The following is a 12,395-nucleotide window of genomic DNA, read 5'->3' on the forward strand; positions in this document are numbered from 1 at the left end:
ATAGTGCCTACAGTATATATGCGAACCATCATGAGCAGAAAATTGTTCTCACGAGTTAAGAATCAGGATGAAAGGATACAAGAAAAAAATCAGCTTTGAATTGTCATATAGTAAAATCTATTCGATTGTGAATTTATTATCCAACTCAAGGACTTGCGGCAAATTAAGAAATCACTGACTGAGGGATCAGTGACAAGCATTACAATTACAAATCCTTTCAAACTAAGGGATAGAGACACTGGATGAAAGAGCAGTAATGTGGCTTTTAGGCTGAAATGTATTAGACACAATACAGAGCAAAGCTGGTTCTCAGTGGCTCTCATTAAATTCTATGGGGTAAAGTACATGAGCTGAAAACATGATTTTGGGGGCAGCAAAATGTGCTCCTCATAACAACTTGGGGTCAACAGGGAAAGGAGGGGAAATTTAGCTCCAAATAATTAGAGTCCCTGAAAACTTCCCTTTACATAAGAACATAAGAACAGCCCCACTGGATCAGGCCATAGGCCTATCTAGTCCAGCTTCCTGTATCTCACAGGATACCTCAGAATGCGAGATGCAAGGAATGGCACCAGGATGCAGGTCTCTTGTTGTCTTGTGTGCTCCCTGAAGCATTTGGTGGGCCACTGTGAGATACAGGAAGCTGGATGGGCTGTTCTTATGTTCCTACCGCTGTTTGCTGCATCACATCCCTGGTCTTGCTGCCGGACAGCAAAAGTCCAGGGGTCCTGAGAGTACTACCAGACTCCACCTAAAGTACCACTAGTGGTACCCATACCACTGGTTAAGAAACACTGCTCCAGAAGGATACCAGAGCCGATGGTATTTACGGCCATTGAGAGGTCCAGCAGAACAAACAGCGACACACTCCAGTTCCGGGCATAGGAGGAAACTTGCCTCCTTCATCTCAAAACCCAGACAGAAACCAGATTGAAAAGTATCTACTATCACTCTAGCCACCTGACATGCCACTTTATCACCCTCAGCTCTCAGGAAAATTGTCAATTTAGCTTGACAAAATTGTCAAGTGGGGAGAGAGCTTTCAAGGGTGATCATATGAAGAGCCTGAGCATCTTCCTATTCAAGAGGTCAGCCAGGGCCTTAGCAGACTCACTGGTAAAGGCAAAGTAAAATAAAATGTATAAATGACCAACTCAGATTTACAAACACCTGCATAATATACATAGTATGCACTTATCAAGAAGCCAGAATAAGCTGACCTAGAGGCTAGCCTAGGCTTTGTCTGTGTAATTTGAAATAAGTTTGTGATTACGTAAGTGACAAAATGTTGACCTTGTTTCTCTTGCGGGGCAATGCATTTAATAAGGACAACAATATTGGCCCACTTTATAGGGTGGTTGTAGGATTTATAAGACAATGCTTATGTACCACTTTGAATTCATAAAACATTTATTTTTCACATTTTTATATTGCCCCTTCTCCAAGGAGTCTGCGTAGTGTACATAGTTCCTCCCCTCCTTTTGTCCTCATAAGAACATAAGAACAGCCCCACTGGATCAGGCCATAGGCCCATCTAGTCCAGCTTCCTGTATCTCACAGCGGCCCACCAAATGCCCCAGGGAGCACACCAGATAATTTAATTTTTCCTATGGGCAGCACAATCCTACCGCTGCCCTGAGCTGGCACAAGTCCCTTGTGCTGGCTCCCGAGTATCACAAACATGCCGTAAAGCACGTTTATGGCTACTCCGAAAGGCTGGGCCAGCGCATGGACATGTGCTGGCCCTGTGGAGCTGGAGCAGAGCCAGGACAGGGTGGGTTTGTGTCAGCTCAGGCTGGCTGGCACTGGGGGTGAAACAGTACAGAAGGAGGGAGGAATGGAGGCAGGAAGAGGGTGTTTCAGGGAGAAGAAAGGATGGTCTGGGGGGAGGATCGGGCCCTGGATGGGTGGGGTCAGCTGCGGCAGCACATGCCAGATCTCAACCCCCATTTCTGGCCTGAGTGGCATTACTTGGACTGCTTGGATTTGTGCCTGCAAAACTGCAGGAACAAATCCAAGCAGCCCTGTAGGGCTGCTTGTGGCATTGCTTGGGGTAAGGGGACTAAAATCCCCTTACTTCTAGTTGTGCCCTGGGCTGCACCAAACCTTCACTGAATACAGCGCAGGCCAGTCAGCCTGCCTGCTCCAGTGCACACTAGGATTGTGCCCTTAGATGAATGGGTGTCATTCAATTTTAGAGGAATGAGTGCTACATTTTAGAGTACAGGCATGCCCCCCCTACCCATAGGGGTTCCATTCCAAAACTCCTCGCGGTTAAGTGAAACTGGATACAGGTAAATGCCTCCTGCCCACCTTCTGGAACCAAGTAATTGCCATGTACTTGCCATGCAAGTAATTGCCTCCAGAGAGTCATCTGAGCCCAGCGGAGGCCACTGACAAATGTCCGTGGCCTCTTTGGGGCTCAAACTGAGCCTGACAGTGAAAAAAATGCAACTTCCACTTTCTCTGTGAAACTGGATGTGATGTTTTTAAAGCCTTATAGGCATTGGGAGGCTAGGCAAGTCCCAGAGGGCTTCTCTGGCCTCTCAATGCCTTATAAGGCATTAAAAACATCACTTCCAATTTCACGGAGAAAGAGAAGTTGCATTTTTTTCACTGTTGGGCTCAGCCTGAGCCTTGCAGAGCCTCTGCTGGACTCAGGCAATACTCCAGAGGTGAGGAGAGTGGAGATCCCAAACCCGATCTGTGGATAAGTGAATCCATGGATACAGGATCTGTGCATATGGGGGGGGGAGGGGCTGTATTGTTGCAGAGATCAAAACCAGCACTTTGGCCCTGAGTAACCACATCCTGTGAAGCAAGAAGGTATGTATTCAGTGTAAGGAGAAGTATTGAACATCAATGAGATCCTGATAATATACAGTCTCCCCATGGCCAGGATGATGGCCATTTTGCTAATGTTAAAATACTACGTGTGGGAACTCATTCACTAGTTTTGAGCAGGCCAGCTAAAACTAGTGAATGCCAAAACTAGGGAGCCCAAAATTTGCTTCCCTAACATGTTTAACTGTCCTCATACGGAGAGACATGGTTACAGCATCTTACTGTCACACTAGAATCTGCATTTGAGATATTTGGGGCACAATCCTAACCCCTTATGTCAGTGCTTTCCAGCAGTGGCCAATGGGACGTGTGCTGCATCCTGCAGTTGGGTGTCACTCACAGAGGTCTCCTCAAAGTAAGGGAATGTTTGTTCCCTTACCTCAGAGCTGCATTGCCCTTATGTCAGTGCTGGAAAGCACTGACATAAGGGGTTAGGATTGCATCCTTATTTTCATAAAGAAGCTAGTTTACTTCTTCCTGCCATGCTAGCTTTCTACAGACGGGGAGGTTCTGATCTGGAAGAACATTCAGGTATACAATTCCACACCTCAAGTTTAAAGTTGTACTAATCCAGGAAGCATTGTATTATATCTACAAAAGTGTAGTGCATTCCTTCCTGATCAGCTTTCTACAAGCAAAAACATACTTGCATGAGCTGCACGGAAAGTGAAGTTGGTTGGTACACATATATGAGTGACATGGCAGGAAGCCATTTTCAGGAGAAAATGTCTGAGAAGCAAAAACAAAATCCTAAAGCTAAAATAGAACAATGTCTTCATTTGGATTAACTAAAACATCACAAAGGACTGAGCAAGCTTTTGAGTTCTCCAGGACTCTTCTCTGAATGTTAAGCAAAATGAAGGGGGTGTGGTAGAATAATGTTGGGTGTGCTGGGATAGGCCCCAGGTTTGCAGTTTGTAACAATCTTGGAGTGAAGGAAGTTTCATGAAAGGCAAAGGGGCACATACTGCTAATCATGTACTGTATATATCTGGCATGATTCAGAAAACCTACTGCTGACTTGAAAATGACCACATGTCAACAAAAGAACATCAAAGAGACAGTCTCTAGTGTAAAACTACAGAATTAGAATGTATTGGGAAATTTGATTCTGTCTGCTTGGGCTTACATTGAGATACTAATTTCATATGACTGATGTTGATTAGCTCAGCAAAGCCAATCAGATTGTGGTATCACCAATTACTACTGTTGTGAATTGTCATTGTGCTCATCTTAGATAAACTTTGCATGCAATTTCACAAACTATAGCTCTGGTATTCTCTAGTATTTCATGGCATTTGGTCCCACTGTTACATTATCATATTAGATACAGCAGTGGTATATCTAGGCCATCTGTCTCCTTGCTTGATTTGAGTGGGTTGGGGCAGTACTTTTCGAGAGGGCCTGAAGGGGACAAGAGAAAAAAAATTCGACCCCATGCTGAGGGTTGGGACAGTAAAGGAGGAGCAAAAAAGGCATTGGCTGATGGGGCGAGGCTACAGCAGGATAGGAGGTCAGTGGCTAAGAGGGTGACGGAAAGCAAATTTGCCCCCCCCCATATTGGAATCATGGAAGATCTGGCGAGGAGATAGCATGTGGGGTCAGCAGTGGCCCCTTTAAGGGTTAAGGCCTGCGCTTTGAACAGAGGTGTGCTGCACAGCTGCAGCCACTAGAGGCAATGAGGTTTCTAGGGATATAAGGAGCACCTGGTGCAGGAAGGGTTTGTGGTGGAGAAAGGAGACGTGCTTGCTGGCTGGATGAATGAATGAATGAATGAATGGGCTTTGTGGCTAATTGACCTACTGGACTGACTTATGGCTCTGTGTTTTGGACTGACCTTTTGGCTAACTGACTCACAGACTGACCCATGACTCTGCTAACAAACCAATGGTCAGGCTAATGATGTACTGGACTTTTGGAATGATTATTATTATTATTATTAACAGTATTTATATACCGCTTTTCAACTAAAAGTTCACAAAGTGGTTTACAGAGAAAAATCAAATAACTAATGGCTCACAATAATTATCTGGCTCACTAACTAATGGACTACTCAAACAGACTGCTGAGTGGCTGAAAGTTGAAGTGCTGCTGCTGTACCTGGAAGGACTGCTGCTTGGAGAGCTGGGACCCTGCAGACTTACAAGCAAGCCACCCTACTGGGTCTCCTTCCTGCTGGTACTGGCAGATCTAGCTGTAGTCAAGCTGGGGGGACAACTAAATAGCCTTAAAGTGGGCATAGGAGCTCTAGGCAAAGCTCAGAACAGGGAGTTTGGCAGAACACCCCTAACATGCTGCAGCTTGGGGGAAAAAAAGCCACAAAGAGCACAATGCTGTCAACCCAATCAATTCTTTATTTTTTAAATGGATCATGTGCAGGGAGGGTTGCAGCAGGGGCACCCCTCTCCAGCCAGCCTGGCCTTGGGCCTTTTGCCCCCCTTCCCCCCACCATGCCTGTCAGTGAGATACTTGGGCCTTGCCTCCAAAAACCCATGTCACATAAACCAGTTGAGGAGCTGCAGAATTCTTGGTCTGTCTTTCTTACCAAGATAATCCATTGGTTTTAATTAAATTTGCTACTCAACAAGGTGGTGAAAGTTGGAGTATAGGGCTACAATCCTGTCCGTACTTCCCTGGGAGTAAGCCCCATTGAACTCAATGGGGCTTGCTTCTGAGTAGACATGCATAGGATTGGGCTGTAAGCCATTTCATGCAAGTAAAACTGCCCTTATCTGAAAGTTCAATTGAATTCAAGTTCAGCTGACTTCTAAAGAAACATCTTAGAATCAAGCCTTACAATGATTTATCTGCAGTCTTTGGGTCACACCAGTCTCAGTGAGATCAGCTGGAAAAAAATGGATTAAATGCAAGTATATTAACTTAAATGAATAGAAATATATGTGGCTTTGCTCCCCAAAGCAGTTGTTTGCGTGTCTATGAGTGAGAGAGATTTAAAAGATACATCTTATGCAGAACATGTGCTACAAATCAGAGCTCAAATGGTTTATTCAGAATATCAGATAATTTTTTTCTTTCCCACAAGAGGTCCATTCAACCCAAATGAACAGAGCAGCATCTCCTCTGAAAAAGGACAAAATTTCCAGATATGTGATTTCTTCTTCTCAAGAGAGGTTGAATCTTTGTTGGAAAGGGAAGTGGTCCAGATGGTGGAATGCTGAAAAAGACAAAATTAGAAGGCGAAGGTAAAAAAAAAAAAGAAAATGAAAAGAAGTTTGAATAGGAAAAATAAATGAAGGAAAAATGTGTGCAAACTCTTTGTTGGACAGAACTTTTGGTACAGTTCAAGTAGGAATGGTTGTGTGTGGGCAATGCCTGCCATCCTATGTAGGACTTCCTTGCACTTCTAAGGTTACACTCCTATCCACACTTCTTTGAGAGCAAGCCCCATTGACTATAATGGACTTACTTCTGAGGAGACATGCACAGGTAGATCTGGGTTCCTAGTCCCGGCAGGAGTCCAGGTCTACCCACCAAGCAAACCTTGGTCACTGAGGCCAGAAGTTCAAGCGGGAATTCAGGTCTACCTCAGCCACAGCAAACTTCAGCCACGGAGGACATGAAGTTCAACCCACAGCTAACCTCAGTCACAGAGGACATTAAAATCAGCCTGGAGGAGCCCTGGTCTACCCCGGGCTCTGGAGTTTGGTAGTGCTTATGACTCCCCCCAAACACAAACACTGGATCCCCCTGCCTGCGTCCCTGGGGAAGAAAACCCCAAAGGGTGATGCGCTGTTGGCACTACGTGGGAGAAAAGTGCTTTTGGGGAGGGGGAGTGCCAGGAAAGCTCCTCCTCCAGCCAGGCCAGTTGCTGCTGAAAGTGGCAGCCCTGCGCGCGCTCCTCCCGGGGCTCCTTCCCCTCTCCCTCCACCAGAGCTGGGCTGCTGCTGCGGGCACTCCCATTCATGCCTATTCCAAGCGGCAGCGCGGCCGAGCCGAGCCAGGAGGAGCAGCAGCCACCACCCCCGGCCCTGCCCACGCCAGGATCTGCGTCACACGCGGCCGCGAGTGGGAGGGAAGAGCAGGAGCGCGGCGGTGCAGGAGGGAGCCGGAGCCGAGCGGAATCTCCCCATGTGACGGCGCGGGAGGGGGCTGTGGATGTGCGGGCAGCAGAGGGCGGGAGGAGGAGGAGGTGGCGGCGGTGGAGGGAGAGGAGGAGGCTGCTGCGCCCGCCGCCCCCTCCCTGCAGCAGCAGCTAGTCCCGGCTTGGAGGGCTGCCGGGCAGAGTGGAGAGCAGGGCGCGGAGGCGCGTTCGCCCACGGATGGGAAGGGAGCGGGCTGGCCGCTGCAGCCAGAGGGGACACTGGCAATAACTTCTGCACCGCAGCCGCACCGGGCGGAGGGACGACCCGGGCACTCAGCAATAGCGCCAGCAGCAGCCTCCTGCGGGGAAGTAAGTAGAGGGACCCTCTCGTGGCCGGGGATCGGGACCGCGCGCTCGCAGGCTGCAGTCCCGGCCACGCTTTCCTAGGAGTAAGCCTCATCGCCCCCAATGGAACTTACTTCTGAGTAGACGTGCATTGGCTTGGGCTCCAAGGCTACCATCTTAGCCGTACTTTCCTGGGAGTAAGCCCCATTGACTCTAGTGGGACTTACTCCTGAGTATATACGTGCATTGGCTTGGGCTCCAAGGCTACCATCTTAGCCGCACTTTCCTGGGAGTAAGCCCCATTGATTCTAGTGGGACTTACTCCTGAGTAGACGTGCATTGGCTTGGGTTCCAAGGCTATCATCCTAGCCGCACTTTCCTGGGAGTAAGCCTCATCGGCTACAATGGGACTTGCTTCTGAGCAGACGGGCATAGATAAGATTGGACTCTAAACCTGCGCATCTTTTTGGAAAAGTTGCGCCCTCCTTTCTCGCCTGCAAAATCCTTTTGTTAGTTCAAGGCTGAAATCCTATGCACCCTTTCCCTGAGAGTTAGTGAAGACAACAGGACTTACTTCTCAGTAGGCAAGTTTAGGATTGTGCCCTAAGGCGCCTTGCAAACTTGTGCATGCCCAGCTGGGACTTGGGCTGCAGTCCTGTCTACACTTACCTAGGAGTAAGCCCCATTGGCTATAATAGTACTCAATTCCGAGTAGACATGCATGGGATTGGACTCTAAGGCACTCTGAAACTTGGTGGAATTTACTGCCCAACAAACACGCATGGAATCGGGCTAGAAACATTTGCACGTGTGAATGCAGCTTCCTGCTGCCCTCAGATAGTTGGCGCGGAATTAATCAGAGTTAACTGGGTTATTCCGAAGTAAGAGTCGAATCCTATACATGTCTACTTAGAAGTAAGTGCCATTAGAGTCACTAGGCTTACTCCCTAGTAAGTGTGGATATCCTATCCATACTTTACTAGGAGTAAGTCCCATTTACTTTAATGGGACTTCTGAGTAGACATGCCTAGGATTGAGGCATGCCTAGGATTGCCTAAGGCTGCAATCGTATCCACACTTTCCTGGGAGTGAGCCCCATTGACTTTAATGGAACTTACTTCTGAGGATACTTCCTAATAGACATGCATAGGATTGGGCTCTAAGAATCGTAGTTCAGCTCCCCTAAAGAGAGTTTTTGTGGGGTTTTTTTTGTCCCACTGTAGACTTATTAGTTTAACCGCTGATTTTAGGCTGAACGTACGCGGAGGGATGGATGCGAGTTACAATTGTATCAACCGATCCGGAGTGAAACCCGTGCTGCAAGATGCGTGGCGGGGTGGGGGGAGGTAGTGGAGTAGGCGTTCTGTGCTTGGCGGCTGTAGGTGAATCTCAGAAGGCAGCATAGCAGATGCACTAACAAGCGCTTGCAATTTCTTGTTCAGCCTTGCTGGCGTTTCCGGCGTTGGGAAACTGCGGATGACCACAAAAGAGTCTTAAATAATAGGCAGGAACTTAAGTGTGGGGAGTAGGAGAAAATGGACTTTTAGAAGCACTGCTTCTTCCCTGCCCTGTAGGGTGTTTTCAGATCTGCTGCTGTGCAGTTCATTCTTGCTGCTCTAGATTGCCGGAAGGAGAGGGCGGATTCGTGTGTGTGTGTGTGTGTGTGTGTGTGTGTGTGTGTGTAGGGGGGTGGTGTGTGGATGATTCCCAGAGAAATCTAGTGCAAAAAAAAATGGGTGAGAGCGTAGGAGGAAAGTACTGAAAGATCCTTGCATTGTCTTCAGTAAAACTTTTGGGGAGGGGGAGTGATGGCGCATAAGCCAAACACTACAATGTGTGGCAATTGTCACTATGTTTTCTCTACAGTTGTTTGCCAACTGGATTTATAGCTGAATGCTTTTGAAATTTTCATTAAAAAGTAGTGGGAAGTTTAAACTCCATTGCAGATTGTCTTATTTTTGCAAGGGGGGGGCAGCAAGGTTATTGATTCCTTGATTCCTTTTCTTAAGCACTGAATCTTATTGATTCCTGTTCTTAAGCACTGGTCGTTAACATCATCTACCCTTTGGAAAATGAAACAAAATTGTTTCCTACATTTGGCCTTCTGTAATTTGACATGCAGGCATGTGCGTCCATATGCCTGGTAATGCACCATGTGCTGCTGTTTGCACATTCGTACCCTAATAGACAACCAAAACCAACTTAGAACCTAATCCTATCCAATTTTCCAGTGCCAAGGGGGCATGCACTGCATCCTGTTGTGGTGGGGCAGTCATAGAGGCCTCCTCAAGGTATGGGAACATTTGCTGCATTGCATTGCGGCTGCACTGGTGCTGGGAAATTAGATAGGATTGGGCCCTTAAATATTTTTGAAAGTGGGGGGAACAACTTTTCTCTTGCAAGTGCAAGAGCTAAAAAGAGAAGGTGGACCCCATAGCAGGATCTTAGAAATATGGACGATTTATTATTTATTACTGTATTTTGAATTGGTGCATATTTTAATATAAAGCTTGTATTCTTTCATCTTAGCGTTCTAAATGTGTCTAATTCTTGGGTGCTGCTGAGAGGATATTATTCTTTTTGTAATCTAAGTGTTAAAACAGCTGTTCAAAATGGTTTTTTTTTAAAAGTTATTCATACTTTGATAGCAAACTATATACGGTATCTGATAATATAGAAAAATTGGTGGTCCTTAGCGTCCACCTTGCCGCCATGGGGTCCCAGGGTCCCAAGACAGAGTCCCTGTTGGCCCTTCTGGTTTCCCTGTCTGTCAGCCTGCCCAGGGCCTCTCCTGTCAGGTTCCCCTCCAGGGCCAACCTGGTCCTTCCAAGCCTCAGAAACTTGTCGGGGAAGGGGTTTCACTGCACCCTGCAGACCTCCTCCGATTATTGGTTGCCCCTTGAGCCTCCCAGTAGCCTGGCTGTCCTCCACTTGGAGACTGTCTCCTCATTGGCCATGCCCAGATGTTTATATCACTTGGAGCTACTGGCTAGCCCCTCCTTTTCCTGCCCCACTTCCCTTCTTAACAGTCCTCCCTTTCCTGCTCCTATTTCTCCACCTGCAGTGAGGTGGTCATGTTGGCTCCTACCTGGTAGCCCATCCCCTGACACTTAAAATAGAGCATCTTTAGTAAACTATCAGTAGTTCTTCAATGCAGTTAACTGAAATAAGTATGAATACTTTTGCCTTATGTTTTACCAGGATGAAAAATTCCTATTCTAAAGAGAGGGCAGATTCTAGCATTTTTTTTTATAGGCAAGTGAAACATATTATTGATTTTCGTGTTTTTGTTTCAGTGTAAATGTACCTACCAGTCATGATGGATGTAATTTCTGTTAAAGTAGCTGCAGACTGACAGCTGAGCAAATGAGTTTAGTATTAAAATGCTGGTGATGATCCTATCAAATATAATATTTTGCTTAGAAGTAAGCAAACCATTCATACCAAAGTACTGGGTTGCAGAAGATGCAAATCTTTTAAAATATGCAGTTGAGTATTGCAGATTACATTGTCAACACATTAACAATGCAAGTCTTTACATAATAATTTTAAAGAGAACTTCTTTGAGACGCAGAAACAATCAGAAAAGTTTTTGACGTGAGAGGTGTACTGCTTCTTATTAAGGAGGAGAGGTTTAAACTTGTGCTCAGATCATAATGAATGGTAGTAGCCTAACATTACCGACATATTACGGGAATAAATAATAATCTTCCCACCCATCTCCATGTATAGTACTGCCTGTGTAGACTGTCAGCTTGCATATGGAATATCACTGATATCACTGGATTGGGAGGGCTACCATTACTTAGAAGTGTCCATGATTAAAAGCTGTCTGTTTGCTCTCTATTGTGATAGAGCCCGGAAGCAATTACAGTACTGATACTTGAAGCCTAAAAGTGCCCTGTTGTCTTCACACAATTCTGGAATTAACCTTCTGTTTGTAACCACGTACTTATCTGAAGATTTGTGCAAGCTTGAACTCCTGCTGTTGAATCATGCTTGTTTGCTCTCTCAACTTTCCCTAACTTTAAATATATGGATGGAGAAAGAAAGAGTACATGGCCAAGTTTAAAAAAACAAAACACTGAAGGATTAGCAAGTCAAACAACATCTGTACAAATAAAGAAAAAAAATTAAATCAGTTCTTTGTCCACCCCCTTCTCTTCTCCCTCTAGAAATGTAAGAAAAAAACTGATTGAAGATGAATTTGGGAGAAACTGATTGACCTTTCATATAAAATTGTAGTGATTCAAAAGTACTGCTGCAAAAATGTAGAAGAGTTGGTGTTTTGTTTCACCCTCATTTTGGGGGTAAGGGTGCAAAGTATTCCTCAAAAGTAACTGTGTTGGAGCTTTGCCGTTTTTCTCTTTGCAGGGCATATCCATAGATTGCTCAGAATGCGACACATCCTCTTGTTAGACAAACATATGTGTTCATGTGTATTTCCCACCATCATCAGATGGAGGACAACCTGGGAAGTAATTGGTTAAGAGATATATTCATCTCTCCCCTTCCAGCCCATGCCAAGATTTCTCCTTCTCTATAGTCCTTTGCCCACTCAAGCGACATCACAGCAGAAACGCCTCTTCCCTGTAACCTTCGCACAAGCCTTCAGAACCTTCAATTCCCATAATCTGTTGTGGGTAGAAATTGATACTTTCAAATTGTCCTTCTCAAGATGTTGTGATGAGGTATATAGGGAAGATTTCTGGTTCTTTTTTAATTTAGTAATTGAAGGACTAGTAATAAGTATCTATATAAAAGTAGGTCTTTTAGATTTATTCTGTAATACTTCACATATGCCTGAATAGCTTTTTTTAGTCTAGCTCAGATGTAAAGTCAGCTGTGATTTTGTGAGCCCAAAGGAGTCAAGCCTCCCCCCCCACGTTCTTCCTCTCATTTGCAAGAAGAGGTGAGTGAAAGTTCCCTTTTTTGCTTTAAAAACAAATCACAGTCTTGCAGCATGTATGAATTTGAGGATCATTGGTTTCTTAACTAACTAGAGTTAGAACAGGCCAGGATTTGTTCTAACTCTAGTATAGTTTTCTAAAGCAAAAACTTTCACTAATCTATTCCAGGTATTTGCCTGAGCTAAGAGGGAAGAGGAGGACAAATGCATATGGTTGCACTTTCCTTGGGCTCCTCCATATGATGCTAAAACATA

General features: G+C 45.6%; 1 protein-coding gene across 2 annotated transcripts in view; it reads left to right on the forward strand.

Moving 5' to 3' along the window:
* The first annotated feature begins 7,092 nt into the window (after positions 1-7,092).
* NAB1 (NGFI-A binding protein 1) overlaps positions 7,093-12,395 on the forward strand; it is a 44,858-nt gene continuing 39,555 nt past the window's right edge. Inside the window, exon 1 of one of the 2 annotated variants that reach the window (XM_066635580.1) lies at positions 7,093-7,255. The gene's annotated coding sequence lies outside the window, so the exon portion shown is untranslated. The remainder of the gene's footprint in view (positions 7,256-12,395) is intronic. The other variant, XM_066635571.1, reaches the window with a different exon arrangement.

Source organism: Tiliqua scincoides, chromosome 1 (genome assembly GCF_035046505.1).
Source record: "Tiliqua scincoides isolate rTilSci1 chromosome 1, rTilSci1.hap2, whole genome shotgun sequence".
In the NCBI taxonomy this organism is placed as follows: Eukaryota; Metazoa; Chordata; class Lepidosauria; order Squamata; family Scincidae; genus Tiliqua; species Tiliqua scincoides.